The sequence below is a fragment of the Paroedura picta genome, chromosome 1, assembly GCF_049243985.1.
Source record: "Paroedura picta isolate Pp20150507F chromosome 1, Ppicta_v3.0, whole genome shotgun sequence".
Lineage (NCBI taxonomy): Eukaryota > Metazoa > Chordata > Lepidosauria > Squamata > Gekkonidae > Paroedura > Paroedura picta.
In genome coordinates, this window is record NC_135369.1 from 172,273,020 (window position 1) to 172,290,786 (window position 17,767).

Here is a 17,767-nt window from a genome sequence, read left to right on the forward strand (position 1 = left end):
TTCTCATTCGTGTGCGTTTTCCCATCTGCCCAAGTCTGAATTTCTGTGATATGAAGCAGAATCGTTCAGTGGGCTTTTTATGCCTTTGGAAAGATTAAAGAAACAATTGCTTTTCTATTTCTTGCCTTTGTAAGCTATTGTCTTTTCTCCATCTGTTGTTCTTACATGCAGGTAGGATAGTATAAACCTGATTAGTAAGAAATTGGGTTCCTTTTAAATATTTAAATCCTCCCCCCCCCCCCAACCCTTAGGTTTGATTTGACATCTCAAATATAGGTACAATTTTACACATAAAGGCCCCTTTCTTTTCCTTTATTGTTGCTCCGTAATCACTTTTCTTTCTGCACCTGCTGGTTTTGCTTTAGTAAAAGGACATAAAGGTCAGGTAGTAAAATGATGGACAGAGGCCATTACAAACTATATAAAGGGGTAAAAATACAGTTTTTGATGCCAAGGTTGAATGTATGACTTGTGGTCTGGAACAGCAGGCAAATTTATTGTGTTTCTAGTGCTTCATGGTTTATTCAAACCGTTGTTACAGTCTTCAGTAACTTTCCTCTCTAGCATACATATTTTGATTTTTAACTTTTTTTTAAAACAAGGTTTTATTAAATAAAATGGTTTGGGTTTGTATACTAAGGTTACTTGTATCTACCCTTAGCCTAGTGAAAACTCTTCGTTCATTTAAAACTCCAGGGACTTTAACTTCAAAATGGTCACGGGACCTGGGAAAGGTTGTCTTTGAACAACAGGGAAAGCCAATACAGGATAGCCAGCAGAGTGTGCTTTACAGTGAATTACCAAACCAAAATGAGCGACTTCATCAATGTCATTTCAATATGAAGAATTCTTTTGCTTATCGGAATTAAGAAGCAACATTGGTTCTTAGCTAGTGGAATTCTTACTTGCCGTAAAGACAGTCTGCATTTAACTCCCAGGGACCATGTGTGTTGAATGAACAGCAAATTGCTTCCATAGGAATCCAATTTATGCAAATATGTGGCTTATGTGAACAGTCTTTAAGCATTTTTTGGAAACCACAGACTCATGAGAGGTTGAGCATTCAGCTCTATGAGCAGCTTTCCATTTCTCAAAATGGAACTGGTAAACTCAAATGAAGGTTGATGGTCCCAAATTACATTGCTTAGAACTAGGGTAGTCAACCTGTGGTCCTCCAGATGTTCATGGACTACAATTCCCTGTAGTCCCATTTGCTGGCAGGGGCTCGTGGGAATTGTAGTCCATGAACATCTGGAGGACCACAGGTTGACTACCCCTGGCTTAGAACATGCATAAACAGTGATGCAAAATGCAGTTTCTGACAGGCAGGGTGCTGAAATACATATTTGTGGATCAGTTGAAAGTAAAGTGTGATGCAGCGGTAAAAAAGGCAAATGCCATTTTGGGCTGTATCAACAGAGGCATCACATCAAAATCACAAGATGTCATAGTCCCATTGTATACGGCACTGGTCAGACCACACCTGGAGTACTGTGTGCAGTTCTGGAGGCCTCACTTCAAGAAGGACGTAGATAAAATTGAAAGGGTACAGAGGAGAGCGACGAAGATGATCTGGGGCCAAGGGACCAAGCCCTATGAAGATACGTTGAGGGACTTGGGAATGTTCAGCCTGGAGAAAAGGAGGTTGAGAGGGGACATGATAGCCCTCTTTAAGTATTTGAAAGGTTGTCACTTGGAGGAGGGCAGGATGCTGTTTCTGTTGGCTGCAGAGGAGAGGACACGCAGTAATGGGTTTAAACTTCAAGTACAACGATATAGGCTAGATATCAGGGAAAAAAATTCACAGTCAGAGTAGTTCAGCAGTGGAATAGGCTGCCTAAAGAGGTGGTGAGCTCCCCCTCACTGGCAGTCTTCAAGCAAAGGTTGGATACACACTTTTCTTGGATGCTTTAGGATGCTTAGGGCTGATCCTGCGTTGAGCAGGGGGTTGGATTAGATGGCCTGTATGGCCCCTTCCAACTCTATGATTCTATGATTCTAAAGTACTTGTGCTGTAAAATTCGCTTTAGTACAGTGTATCTTGAAGTCGAGAATGACGCAGATTTCAAACTTCCTTTGCCTTGGGAACTTGCGCCCCCAATCAGATACCGATAAACATTGTGCTGCCTTGAGACAACTTTAGTACCCCATGTGTTTTTATTTGTTTGTTTGTGTTAAGATTTCATTTTTTCTGCAGTCTAGGAGCTTCCCTGAGGTTAGTACAAAATCTCCTCTGATCTTGTATAGCAGTGGTCCCGAACCTTTTTATCACCGGGGACCGGTCAATGCTTGACAATTTTACCGAGGCCGGGGGGGGGGCAGTCTTTTGCCAAGAGATGTCACTGCTGCCACCTGAGCCCCTTATCCATTTGCATTCCCGCCGGTGCCCCTGATTTCCTGCCGTCCGCTGGGGGGCGTTGCCAGCAGCAGCTACACAGTGCCATGCCCAGGGGGAGCCCCAGCCATGGCAGCCACTGGAAAGCACCAAAGGTGAGCTGGCGGCAGAGTGGCAGGGCAGCCCCCGAGGCAGCAGCCGGAGAGGAGGACGAGGAGGAGCTGTGACCTGGTACCAACTGATCGACGGACTGGTACCGGTCCCCGGACCGGGGTTTGGGGACCACTGTTGTATAGAGTTTTGATCCATACTCCCGGTCCTAGTACAGTGATATATCTGATCCCATACAGAACTACAAGCAGGTAATAAATACAGCAATGCAGAAATTCTTCCTGACCTCGAATCCTTTGCATATCAGGATATGGTGAGGTTTAGGACTGCTCTCACCCTCACAAATCCAGTATAAATCCATGACATTCATTTACTCAGGTCTTGGGGACGTTGGAGGAAAGGGATTGCTCTGTTTTTCAAGTCATCCTCTAGTAATCTCTGTCTCCTGCATACTCCAGGAAGATCATTCCTCAATATTGAACAGCCGGTATTGGAGCATATCAAGGGACTTAATAGCTCAAATTAATTCGTAAACTTACTTCATATATCTCTATAACAATTTTGGTCTTAATATATTGATGTCTGCTAGACTGAGTAGGGAGGAGCCTACAATAAATCATTGTAGGTTTTGATAACTTGCCTCCTTTGGGGTGAGCTCTATCTTTCCTTTTTAAAGTAGCAATCTCTCTGCTTTACAGATGGCTCACTGCACTTTAAACATGCAAAAAATGCAAGAAAGGAGGATGGTCTGAATTCAAACCAAGACAATTTGTTTTTCTATGTTAAGTCGTATACCACAATCACACATACATACACACCATACTTAGACTAAAGATCCCCACTGGTAGGAATTAAGGTATTTTCTGAACAAACTAGATCTGACTAGATTTAATGCCCATTGTATAGGAAAATACCATGGGCGATAGCATGCCCTCTCTTGCCCTCAGCCCCCTTGCAGCCCTCCTGCCAACCCAGGGGGTAGCCGACCTGGGGTCTGGAGAGCTCCTGGAACTACAGCGCATCTCCAAACTATAAGGATCAGCTCCCCAGACAGAAAAGGCTACTTTGGAGGTTGGACAGGGTTGTTGTGGGGAAGAAACATTCTTTTCCTCACCCCATCACAGACTCGCTGTGAGGGAGGTGTGGCTGAGAGAGCGCTGAGAGAACTGGGACTGTCGCAAGGTCGCTCAGCAAGTCTCAGGTGGTTCTAAGCAGTTTACAATCGCCTTCCCTTCCTCTCCCCATAACAGACACCCTGTGAGGGAGGTGTGCCTGAGAGAGCTCTGAGAGAACTGGGACCTGTCCCAAGGTTACCCAGCCGGCTGCCTGTGGGGAATCAAACCCAGCTTTCCAGGGTAGAGGCTGCTGTTCTTTAAATGTTACCCCACAATGGCTCTAGAGTTGCTCTTCTCCCTCCCGCAGCTGTTTTGTCCTGCCAAAATAGGCCCAACGTTAAAATCTTAGGCAAGGAATCTTCCAGTCATCCCCAGAATTTCCCCTCAGAATTACCACAGCACACAGAGGCGGGGCCTTAGAAGGCTCTCCCTCCGATTGGCTGACTCTCCTTTCCCCACATTCTCATTGGCTCTGGTCACTGTCTGTTGCAGGGAGGCCCCTGGGAGCGCACTCACCTGGCACCTGCCTGCTCTGTCAGTGGTCTGAGACAAAGGGAGCGAAGTCCTTGGACATGAAGTGGGCGGGAGATGCAGCCTGATTGGGCGGATGGCCACTCGGGCAACAGGACGGCACAGGCAGGAGCATTCATTGGCCCTTAAATTGTAAGGCCAAAAAGTCATTGTGAGGCCCAAAGGTCTTTTAGAATAGTTACAGATGGTCTGCAAGTGGTCTGTAACTTTCCTTGAACAATGGCTGGTATTTTCTCTTATGAAATAAAGATTAATAAATGTTCAATCTGTTGCATTGTTAGGGACATAAAGGTTTATAATATTAAGAATTAACACATTGCAAACCTCAGCATAAAATAATATTGTGAGAAATTCAGGCTTACTGAACTGGATTTGGTGAATGATCCTTGTAAGACATATAGATGGCATTCTCTTCTCAGAGGTGACCAAGCTGTGGTTCTCCAGATGTCCATGGGCTGCAGTTCCCATGAACCCTTGCCAACACCCACCGGTAGGGGTTCATGGGTATTGTAGTGCATGGACATCTGGAGAGCAATAGTTGGACCACCCGGGTTCTAGATCTTAGAAGGTATGAAGATTTCCAATCCTTCAGTCTGAAAGCCTTCAGTCATAAATTTAACACAACAGGCCAGTCTGTACTGTTTGATCACTGAAGTCAGATATTCTTTTATGGTTTCTATGCTCAGGACTGGTTCTAGACTTTGGGATGCTCTGGGAAGCAGAGGGCTCCTTCTCCTCTCTCTTGAGTGAGACATGTTGCTGGGAGTGCCACCATGACTGCCAGCAATTCTGCATCACCTGTACTCCCTTCCCTGGTGGTTTTGGGTAGCATATGTAGCTGGAAGCACTCGCAAGCCAGCGGGAGAAGGCTGCGTGAAGAAGGCATGTGAGCAAGACATTGGCAGCAGTGGTCCTCACCAGAGGCACTAGAGAAGAAAAAGAGCTGTTTTTTTTTCTCTTTATACTCTGCTTTTCACTACAAGGAGTCCCAAAGTGGGTTACAAACACCTTTCCCTTCCTCTCCCTGCAACAGACACCTGTGAGGTAGGTGAGGCTGAGAGAGCTCTAACAGAACTGTTCTAAGAGAACTGACTAGCCCAAGGTCACCCAGCTGGCTGCATATGGAGGAATGGGGGATCAAGCCCAGTTCTCCAGATGAGAGGCCGTTGCTCTTAACCATATACCATGCTGGCTGGGTCCTGGTGACTGTATACCTCATGGTATGGTGACACAGTCCTGTCTGTTCTGGCCCACCTATTTGACTTTTGCCTGCCCAGAGCACCCTTTTGGAATGTTGCAGATCCTCAAACTTGTACCATGGAACCCCCTGACATCTTTCCTGCTACCCACCCAGTGCAGTGGGTGGGGCCACACGGGCCTGATTGACTGTGCAGATTAAAATCAACCTCACACTCTTCTTTCCCAGTGTATTTTTAAAAATTACTTCACCCGACCACTCTTACTCTGTGTGTGGCTGGCCCTGCTACCCCTTGCAGCCTCCTGCAAAGAGTCTCTTGTCGTTGTGCCCTCCACCCTGTGTTGGGCTTAAAAAGACTGGGGACTCCTGCTAAGAAGAAGAAAAATTGGTTCTTACATGCCACTTTTCTCTACCCTAAGTAGTCTTTAAGTGGCTTCCAATTGCCTTCTCTTCCTCTCCCCACAACAGACACCCTGTGAGGTGGGTGAGGCTGAGAGAGCCCTGATATTCCTGCTCGGTCAGAACAGGTTTCTCAGTGCTGTGGCAAGCCCAAGGTCACCCAGTTGACTGCATGTAGGGGAGTGCAGAATCGAACCTGGCTTGCCAGGTTAGATGTCCATACTCCTAACCACTACACCAAGTTGGCTTTAAAAGTCTGGTGACTCCAAAGTGACCCTTGATAGGGAGTTTGCGCTCTAGTAGTATATCTCCACATGCTCGAAAGGGTGAGGTGAAAGAGCACAATTCTCTTTCGAATACTGTAACAGCAGCATCTGGGAGAACCTCCCTAAGTGTAACATTATCCTCTCAATGAATTAAAACAATAGCAGTATTGTCTTTCCTTTCACTTTGCAGTTCTTGTGCAGCTTTTTCTTCCTTTCTCTGTAGTGGAAACGTTCCATCCTCTGCAGGCCACACAGATGTGGTCGGAAGGTGAATGTGGTTTGTCCTTTTGCATAAGAAGCCTCCTTTCGCTTGGCATGTTTCACTGGAAGGTCATGGATTATATTTAAGAGAGAACTGTAGGCTGTTTGCGTGTTTAAAATATTTATACCCTGCATCCCACAGAATCGGCCCTAATTGGCACACGTAATGTAACATATAGGCGTCGTATTTAATTTAGGTTTGAAGCCGCTTCAAAATTTGATTTTAAGAGAGCACTTTAAAATGTGATTAAAGGTGGCTTTTACCCATCCTTTTTGATCAAACAAGATATTCTTCCTCTTCCTGGTAGTGTGGTGACTTCTGATATTTATCACTGATTTGGTTTCTCTTAATAAAATCAGAGTCCAATAGCACCTTTAAGACCAACAAAGATTTATTCAGGGGGCAAGCGAGCACTCGAAAGCTCACACCCTGAATAACTCTTTATTGGTCTTAAAGATGCTACTGGACTCTGATTTTATTGGTTTCTCTTTGAATCCTTGTCAACTTTTTTCCTAATGCTTTTGTTCTTTTGTGTGGAGGGAAGGCTGGTACTCTAATCTTACAACATCAGGCTTTTTTAATTGTCCTAGGCTGTCCCTACACTTTTTGTTTACTTTTGCATATAGGCCTTTGGAGCTGATATTAAATTTCTTGTAAGATATTGAAAGTGGAAATAGTCTGTTTTCTACAAGACCCTTTAATCACCTAGTGCAGGGGTAGTCAAACTGCGGTCCTCCAGATGTCCATGGATTACAATTCCCACGAGCCCCTGCCAGCGAATGCTGGCAGGGGCTCGTGGGAATTGTAGTCCATGGACATCTGGAGGGCCACAGTTTGACTACCCTTGACCTAGGAATCCCCCTGTTTATTTGCAGCTGTAGGTGTTATCATACTGCGGTTAATGCATGCATTTAGGAACAGACTCCCTGGCATGTTCTCAGGAAAATCTGTGCTGGTTACCTACCAGAAACATCACCCAGATTATACATTTTTTTTCAATTGGGATTTTCAAACCCTGTATTATAGCTGATAGGCCAGCCCCCAATGTTTACTCTGTTGTGTCTCCCCATGGGACACGAGGTCCGCAATCAGGAATCGCTCTGTGGATTTGAGCCTAAGAAAAAGCGTATGAAAGCCGGTGTGGTGTAGTAGTTAAGAGCGGCAGACTCTGTTCTGGACAGCCAGGTTTGATCTCCCCACTCCTCCACATGCTGCCAGCTTGGTGACCTCGGATTTCTCACAGTTCTCTCAGAACTCTCTCATTTCCATCTACCTTGCAAGGTGTCCTGTTGCGGGGAGAGGAAGAGATGACAATTGCAAGGTGCTTTGTGGACTCCTTAAGGTAGAGAAAAGTGAGGTACAAAAAAACCAACTCTTCATAAATCTCTTGAAGCTACACATAGGGTTAGCAAACTCCAGGTGGGTCCTGGAGATCTGGAATTACAACTGATCAGTTTCCTTGGAGAAAATGACTGCTTTGTAGGCTGTCCCTAGATGCTGCCATATCCAGACTCCACACCTAAATCTCCCAACCTCAATTTGGAAATCCCTTTTTTCATGTTATATTGATTTCCACATCTGTTCCACATATTATATTTCTGGTAAGGCCTTGGAGGAGGAGCTGGTCTCATGGCTTAAGTGCCACTCAGTGCTTAACACCCACTCAGGACGGCTGTCCCGCCCCTGAGCGCCTCCTCTGCCAACCAGTTTGCCTGTCTGTCCAGCGGCCAGCCAATTGCCTTCTGTCCCCCACCTCTGACCACCCCCTCCTCCTTCCACTTCCCTCCAAGGCTCAGAGGCTGCAGTTCCCAGCTGCATGAGAGCTGCCCCTACCAGTGAGTTCCCTGACCCGAGGCCATCCACAGAGTTCTTCCATTCCCGCCCCCCGCCCCCCCCAATCTAGCACCCGTTGTATTCCTGAATGCAACAGGCTCGGCCCCTAGTATTAAATATTAACATGACAGTTTTTCAAGTGTGGATGAAGCATGCACAAACTTTGGTTAAAGGTATTTTCATGGACATTTAATAACAGTTCTATCAATACAGTTCCCTTTGTACTAGGACTAATCAAAATATCATAAAGAAATGAGCAAACATGAGCATTCCCCAGCTAGCTTGATGAAGAGTTCTGAATAACTTGAAAGCGTTATTTATAAGATCTTGGTTCGTCTTAATGAAAAGGTATTGCTGTGTTGTTGCTTTTACAACTAAACTGCGAACGAACCTTTGTACGGTTTCTCTAGTATACTATTTATATGATTTCTATTCCGGTTCTGCTTGTGGCAGTATTACTGCTTCGGTAGCATTGATCTGATAAAGGAAGAAAATACCTCCGGTGCTACAAACCTTGCAGCGAGAGACAATTTAGATTTGAATTTCAATCGCCGTATCGCAGATGCATCACCAATATGACAGGATTATTTTAGGATATAATAGAGTCGTCTTCTCCCTACCCCTTGGGACTCACAGACACAAGTACTGCAGGTCTGAAGCAGCTATCTCATCCTCAGTCAAAGGATATGAGGACGATTGGATTCCCTAACCATGTAGAGAGGACTACGGAAAGAAGGCAGCGGTTTCTCATTCCCTGTAATGACTGAGTGATTTGTTTGCATTTATACCGTGGTGTATGGAAGGATGAGCCCAGGCTAGTGTGACCTTGGCAGATGTTAGAAGCTAACAGGGAGACTTCCAAGGAATACCAGGCTGAGGCAGGCGATCAAAAACCACCTCTGAACATCTCTTACCTTGAAAATCATGAGGGGTCAGGCGTGACCTTATAGCACTTTTCACCATCATGGAAGGACAACTTGGTTATGCATAGTGATGACCCCTTCACATTTAATCCTTTCACACTGTTCACACACTCTGAAAAGAACATTGCTTTTCATGTTATGTACCTTTCCTGCAAGGTAGATTAGTCTACAAGATAGTAGCTTGCCTGAAAATGTCTGGGCTTATTGGTGGTGGCGGGGCGTAAAGCTCTTTGAGGGGCATAGGCATAGGTTCCCTCAGGTACATTGGACCCTGACCACATTTGGCCTTAAAGGTGATTACCAGAACCTTTGGCTCTCTCACACTGAAATTTTTTGTTTTTGATCTACTTTGAAAGCTGATAGTTGGATCCCATGATTCTCTTCCCCTAAGTCCTCCTTCAGGATAGAAATAATTCTTCTGAGTTTGACTTTTTAAGATGAAGAAAAGTCTCTGTTGAAATAAGTCTTTCTTTGTTGGCGGAGGTCTTGGGAGTAGGGAATCCTAGGATCCAACCCAATACCCTCGCTGTTCTTTAAAGTTCAGACTAATGGCCCTCTCTTTTCTTTTGAGCTATCAATAAAACAAATGTAAAGCTTATGTTAATCCATAGGCCATACTTTTTTTGTTGTCTGGCTAAGAAAGACACTGTAGTTCTGTGTGGTGAATAGTTCTGACAGTCAACTGTCAGAAGACTTGTAGCCGAACTCTACTTGTAGAACTATTATGATAAAAAAAAGGAATAATCTTACAGCAGAAGTTCCATTTCCGAGAATTATTTGTACATTTTGACTCTACTCCACATAATAGGATTACATATTTCTTATCAGAACCACAAACTGGATGCATGCCAACTATATGTAGGAATGTAGCTTAAGGCAATTTCTTTCTGTCTCTCTCCCTGCTTCTTCTGCCATTTCCGTCATATTCCTATTCTTAGTAAAAAAGGTGGAGGGGGCGGGGGATAAAAAGTGACTATGTATTTAGAACTTATCACTTGAAACGTCAATACGGATTGGTATACACAAGGAAAGACACTCAGCCTGCTGGAAACTCCCATTTTAGATAAAAGTCCTGGGTTAAAGTAAGGCAGAAATCCTTGCAGTGGAGGGCAATGAATAGTGACATATTTAAATTCTAAAGTTTAATAGTGGGACAAGAGGGCTCTCATTTTACGCTGATAACCTGATACCAAGGCAAATAAACATGATGCCTTAAGACTTTTTGCAGGTAGAGTAAGCACCCTATAAAATACTCCTCTTTTGCTCTGCAAGAATGACCAGTTTTCACTTTTTTTTTTCAAATAAACATACTTTCCACCTGTTTCTGAGCTCTGCTAGACCTCTGAGACTGCATGAAAACAAGAAATCAGTAAGTTGCATCTAGAGTGATAGCCGTGCCTCTTGACACACGGCAGGTGAAATATCTGAAAGTAGCATTAGTCTTATATTTTCATCTTCTGTCTGTAAGTACAAACACACATGTATATACATTTAAATCTTCTACAATTCTGGAGGTGAATTAGGTTCACTGTCAAAGGCAAACAATTTGACAAGTGGTTATCACTCACATTGCTACCGTTTACCACCACTGAGCACCAAGAAATGGTCTTACTGCTGACTCTCACATGATTTTTCCATAACTAGCTGAAACAAGTATGTGTTTGAACAGTTTTTTTTTTACATTCTTGTTTCCATTTCTTTGCATTATAATAGGAAATTGGACCACTCAGTGTATTTGACTCCCGGGTCTCTGACTCAGAGCATCCCATCTTGGGCCTCTTCTGAGCTTCTAGCTAAGAAAATTAAAGGCAAGACAAAGGAAAGGCATAAATCTGCTCCCCAGTAAAATACTCCCATCTACACTCCTGGGCCAATACCACCTTGCAGTAGAAGCCCAGAACTCCAGCCCCAGATCTGAGATCTCCACCTGTTTCTATCTCCGGTGGGGATGGGGATACTATCTGATGGGGATACTGTCACCAGGTTCCACGTGAGTCCAATCCAGAGCAAATGGCCACTGTTCCATGGTCTCAGCCCCAACTGCCTATACGGTGGCCTTCATGTCCCTCCACAATGTCTCTGTGATAAAAGGAGAACCAAGATGACAACTTCACAAGCCCCAAGGATGTGAGTTTCTATCATTGCCCTCATTGGATGTCATTGCATTTGCCTTCAGCAACCATTGTACACAAGTCATATTCTCCTATTCCTTCCGTGAGAGGAGAAGAAACAGTGATGGGATTTGATGGATTTGACACATCGGATCCAAGCCTAGACGAGAAAGAAGGTGAGCCTTCCCCCATGAAGAATCTCCAAATGTTTGGAGAACAGGTGATTTTTTGTATGGCCCCATCTCCCTCTCTCTCCCAGTTATTACTCTGGAGCACAAACCCAAAGATAAGATCCTGAGTTGCCCCTATTCAGAGTCCTGTTGTTGTCCTGAGAGGCCTTTGGTATTCTTGCATACCATAAATCTCTTGAGCCACTCTTTTATCTAACTATTTTCCTGTTCCTTGATCCCAACGTGGGTGTTTCAAAAGTAGACTTTCTGTGCTTTTGGACTATCATATGTCTGACTCATAAGAACTGAACTGAACATGTCTGGAACAGTTTCCTTAACTGGTAATGAAGGATGTGCATTCTCCTCTTCAGCCTATACTATAACTGTGTGGTCTCCACCAGTCCCTTCACTTAATCTTCACTTTGTTGCTTTAAAGCAGGGGTAGTCAAATTGCGGCCCTCCAGATGTCCATGAACTACAATTCCCAGAAGCCCCTGCCAGCATTCGCTGGCAGGGGCTTCTGGGAATTATAGTCCATGGACATCTGGAGGGCCGCAGTTTGACTACCCCTGCTTTAAACTGTGGACTTCAGTTGCTTTTACCTATGTTATTTCTGCTTAACACTAAGTAGGGTATACTTTAAACCCAGGGTTTGTAGCAGGTCCCATGGTCCCCTGCATAGCCTTTGTGGTTTGTCCCTTTTCCACCGGCAAGAAAGCTGATTGAATACAATCCACTGTACAACCCAAGCATAATTACTGTTAAGTGTAGCGTTCATTAATTTACCATTAACTTTGCAAGTAGCTGCGCTAGCCTGGTTCCCAAATAAACACTATTAAATGTAACACACAGCCTTCCATTAGAGCAGCCCTTCTCAACTTTTTTTACCATTGAGAAATACCCGAAACATTTTTGAGGCTTTGAGAAACTCTATAAGTATTGTGATCGTGCAGAATATGGTTGGGAAACATAGTTGTGTATGCATCAACCCGGTGCCCCTCCCCTTCCCACCCCCTCATGGTCCATCATTGGCCATTTTGGGAGCGAGAGAACAGGTCAACATGATCATACATGGCCATATCACCCGATAAATGTTAAAAATGTTAAATGTTAAAAACATATATTAAAATTAATTAACTCCTACCCATTTAGGAAACCCTTCCAGAGCCATCAAGAAACCCCAGGGTTTTGAGAAAGCCTGCATTAGAGTCATAGTTTTGTCTATGCATGTAGTCTGTACTTACAGGTCTATACGTAAAGGTTCAGCTGCATAAAAGTACAAGTCCCAAAGAAAAGCTCAGTAAGATTCATAGGTACTTATTCCACTGTATAGGTATAATCATTTACTGTCTTTATTCTGTTATGTTTACGCTAAGGGGAATTGAATGCACACACACAAAAATAAATCTAAAAGTTGTCAGATTGGAAGTTATAGATCCCCAAGTAACGGTAACTTCTGTCATTCTACACATATATTAAGGGATAAATTTCACAGCAAATACTGTGACACAAAGACTTTCATCTGCCAAGGAAGGTTGAATTATAATTGTCGTGACTTACAGCTTTTGTGACTCCTGGGTGTAAACTGCACGGAGCTTTTATTCCAATCCCAGGTCGATTCAGTCCCTGCCCTCTACACAGAATGCGATTTCCATTTTGATTTTGGGCGATTTAAATTTTCCTTCTGCAGCAAGAAGGATTGATCCGGAGTGACCCTACCTTTATTATGCGATATCTTAGAGTGATTTTAATCCTCAGTCTATTTTAAAATCACATTGTTTTGAATCTGGGCTCTCTTCCATGGTAGAGAACCCATGATAGGCCAAACCTGCTCATGTGACAAACTTGCCTTAAAGGAGAAGCCCCTAATTTCTCTTAACTTCTGTCGGTCTTGGATTTTTTTCTGCCTTCTTCGATCCTCTTCCCCCCCCCCCCCCTTCAAGAAAAGAAAGGATTTTTTCCTCCCTCCTCTGACTTCTTGGATCCTCTCCCCCCCTCAAGAAAACAAAGAAAGAGTCACCATTTGCCTCCCTCCCCTCTTCTGAGCCTCCCTAACCACGTGCAGAACATTTTCCTGTTTCAATGGGGAGGGGGAGGGGAGAAGAAGACTCGAGTTCAAATCGATCTGAATTCAACAGGATTGACAATGGAATAAACAAAGTAAGTGCAGACTCTTCCCTGGTTAGTGCATTCAAATTGTTTGGCTGAGTCTTTCATTTGTTTTGGGTAGTCTCCCCCCCTTGTGCTTTTTTGGTTCTGTTTCTTATTTCAAAAATACCTAGATCTCTGATTGTAGATATTCGGTATACAATTAACACTGCAAACCTCAACTGGTCTACTCTACATCGTACGGAAGTCTATTAAATGGAGATAACTCTCAGGAAGTGTTCTTAAAATGATATGGTATCTAGATATTGCTGTGAAGGCCGTAGTATGGTATTGGATTTTAATAATACAAGACAGTAATAAGGAGAAATGTAAGTAAAAAGATATTTCCCCTTCAATGCAAACAGTTTGCTTAGGAATTTCTGCCGACCATAACATGATCTGTTGGATCCATATTTTTCCCATAAGAATGTTCTACCTGTATATATCAGCCTGCTTGTTTCTACTAGGTCACCATTAGTCTGCAATAGCAGATCAATAGTTGAGTCCAGTAGCAACAGTAGTTGAGTCCAACAAGATTTCAATGGTATAAGCTCTCCAGAGTCAAAGCTCCTTTCATCAGCTACAAGTAGATATGGCAAGAGAGTTTTGACTCTTGAAAGAGTGAACCCTGGAAATCTTCCTAATCTTTAAGGTGCTCAAATCTTGTAGGGGGAGGGAGCTTGTGATAATTTCCTATGGGGACCATCTCCATCCCCATAGGGTATAATGGACACCAAAAAATCCAGGATTCTTGATTGTGTACCAAATCTGAATACCATACCGGTATTGGGATTTGGGAACATCAGGAAATACCAATTGTTTTTTGGTTCAATATATCCAAACCAAAAAAAATACCATTGTGGGGTTTGTTTGTTTTTTGCACACACCCCTGTAGGGAACACCTCCTAAGCTGAGCTATTATATTACAGCACAGTTTTCTTTATATTAAATTTTATTACAGAACACAGAATACCCACCTGAACAATTTGTTTTGCATATTTTGTGATATAAAAGCATGGGGGCCATTCTGTAATGCTAAAGCTGCTGTGCGGAATGAGCATGAACGGGCACTTGCCAGTTTTACCTGTCTACAGGATAGCATCTTCAGAAGGCTTTTGATCATAGCAGGAGAGGTGGTCCTGCCATGGGTGCATAGCCATTAAGGGCTTTTTAGGCAATAGATAGGATTCCATCTCCACTTCTCCCTGTCAATATCATAAATTGTTCCCGGATAACTGGGTGTTCCTGTCTGGAGTCCAAGGAGGATAGCAATCTGTTTCTGCCAGCTGCTAGAAGTCTATTGTTTATTGTTTTTATTTTAATGGGAACAGTTTTGTTAATTATAATAAATACAATTGAGTGGTTTTGGGGTATTAGACTTATATAGAACTGCCCTGCTGTATTCCATATCCCTAGCCACTCCAGACCACTGAATTAACTGCATTGGAGGCTGGGGAGATCTTTTACTTATACCTCCATCTTGTTCTGTTGTTTTTATTGTTTATCTGTGTTCCATTTTATTGGGGTAAGATTTAGGGATTTTATTGTTATAAGATTTTTATGTAACTATGTTTTTATGTAACCGCCACAAGCCAGTTTGCTGGGAGCAGCGGTCTAGAAATTATAAATAAACTAGCAAGAAAGCCCATTGTAACCAGGAATGCAGTGGCTGCTAGGACCCAGGGGACACTAGCAGGCGCAGATCTCTCTCTCCCTCTCCATTGCAGCAGGAGGCATAGGAGGTAATCAGGGCTGTATGTAGCAGGGACGGAGGGCTCATTTGGGCGTCTGTCTCTGTCTCTCTTGCAGTAGGAGTCATAGCAGGTAATCAGGGCTGGTTTGCAGTTTGGCAGAGCTCTTTGGGTCTCTCTCTCAGGCGCTGGCTCCTGCAGTGTCTGAGAGCAAAGTGGCTAGTGTCCAGGGAGGGAGGGAGGGAGCTGTAGGTGTAGGGCCAATCTGATTGGCCCTATTCCAACTCGGACACTCCGGACCGTTCCACCCTCCAGGCTCTTTCATAAATATTAAGAGGAGGAACAATGGATAAGGATGGATGGGTGAATGAATAAACAAATAAACAAATAAATAATGTTTTAAATTGTATTGTAATTAAAATGTTAGCTGCCTCGGGATGCCAGTAAGGGGTGGGATCATTTATAAATGAATAAATAAAAAAATCTTGAATTCAGCTTTGTATGCCTATGTGCTCATATATATGTGTACAACACCTTTCCATGAATTCTGCTTAGAATACTGGCATTCCCTATCAATTTTGCGAATGACAGGAATTACAATTCGTTAAATACTTTTAGCCCAGACAGCATCTGCGAACTCAGGCATTGTCTTTAAAAAAAAAAAAGAGAGAGAGCAACCAGATCTTTCTAAAGAGGTAGCGCTAACCTATTTCAAATGTAAACAGTGGTTTAAGCAATTTTATTACCGTGAGTGTTATCTGATTGCCAGCAGAACCTGTGTTTATTGCTTTGTGTGCATTACAGCCTTTTGTCATTTTGGACAACCAAAAATCCCATTCCCTTCATACCGCGTGTGAGAGGATTTCTAAGTACCGAAGCATCTGTAATGATCCTGAGTGGAGGCTGAGAGCTTCATAGAGACATAAAGTAAAATTGCCTGTTCTTTATTCTGAGTGTCTTGCATCATTTTTAATGCATCTCTTTGGAACAATATTGTTTTTCGCTTCTTGGGTAGAAACTGAAGGTTTTACCGAGAGTAGACTCAGGTGTGCTATCTTTAGAAATGCCCTCTGAGCTTGGTGTTCTCAAGTATGCAGGAGAGGTCAGCTGTGTACTACTTGTGGTGTTTTATGGCCGAAAGCAGTAAAAGTGGACTCTTGCTGCGCACTGGAGTCTGAACAGGAGTATGCATTTTAAAGCAATGGATGTTTTCCCATTTAACATTGTTTCAAATAAAGTTGCATTTTGTGCCAACTATGCCTCCTTTATGAGCCTCTTGTGGGGCAGAGTGGTAAGGCAGCAGACATGCAGTCTGAAAGCTCAATCCCAGCAGCCGGCTCAAGGTTGACTCAGCCTTCCATCCTTCCGAGGTTGGTAAAATGAGGACCCACCTTGCTGGGGGGTAAACGGTAATGACTGGGGAAGGCACTGGCAAACCACCCTGTATTGAGTCTGCCATGAAAACGCTAGAGGGCGTCACCCCAAGGGTCAGTGCTTTGCACAGGGGATACCTTTACCTTTATACCTCCTTTTGCTTTGGTTAATTCCGGGTGCTTAACAGGGAGGGAAGGCAGCACGGTGTAACCCAATCTCCTCAGTGTAACCTTGGAAGCTAAGCGGGGTCGGTACTTGGACGGAGGCCTTTGCAGTGGAAGGCAATGGCAAACTACCTCTTCTTCTCAGTTGCCTTGAAAGCCCCTTGTTGGAGTCACAAAAAGTTGGCTGCAACTTTATCTGTCGATCGGTCTGTCTGTGTTTTATAGGCCCTGCGGAACTGTGCTAGCTTCAGCACAGGGACATAACTTGACAACACTTTACATACACAATGAAACCATGATAGATAATAGAACAGTGGTCCCCAACCTTTTTATCACTTGGGACCAGTCAACACTTGACAATTTTACTGAGGCCGGGGGGGGGGTAGTCTTTTGACGAGGGACGCCGCTGCCGCCTGAGCCCCTGCTCCACTTGCTTTCACGCCAGTGCCCCTGACTTCCTGCTGTCCGCTGGGGGACGCTGTCAGCAGCAGCTGCACAGTGCCACACTGAGGGGGAGCCCCAGCCATGGTGGCCACTGGAGAGCACAAAAAGTGAGCCGGCGGCAGAGTGGCAAGGCAGCCCCTGAGGCAGCCCGGTACCGACTGATCCATGAACCTTTACCAGTACCCGGACCGGGGGTTGGGGACCACTGTAATAGAACATTTATATTCCTATTCCTTTGCAGTTCCTGGTCATTTCTTGGGGATCCTTTGCTGAGTTTATATCATTTTTTTATCATTTGCTGCCTCAGGGTTTTTGTATAGCCTTACTTTCCTTTTTATTGCATTGAGATCTGTACTTTAAGTATGGACACTGAAGCCTAGTCCTGTTCACTAGTACAAATAAATGGGGAACATTAACTTGCTTCATTATTAACGCAGGATAATATGAGGACTGTTTCACTGAAACTTGTTGATATCCTTTTTCAGAAGGGGAGTACACATTAAGATCAAACGGCTGTTATAGATTATTAAACATTTTCTCATTCTAAATGTCAATCCCACAAGATGAGATTGGCAGTGTTAATTGTGGAGCTGATTTATGTGATGTTAACGCCACACTGGCTCCCGGGATGATGAAATGGAATGGAAGAATCTTCTCAAGAGATGACTCTAGGCGGGAGAAATGCACAGACT

At 43.9% G+C, this 17,767-nt stretch overlaps 1 protein-coding gene across 5 annotated transcripts in view; it reads left to right on the forward strand.

Moving 5' to 3' along the window:
- Positions 1–17,767, forward strand: part of KLHL29 (kelch like family member 29) — a 562,720-nt gene that overhangs the window by 111,716 nt on the left and 433,237 nt on the right. The gene's annotated exons all lie outside the window — the stretch shown is intronic.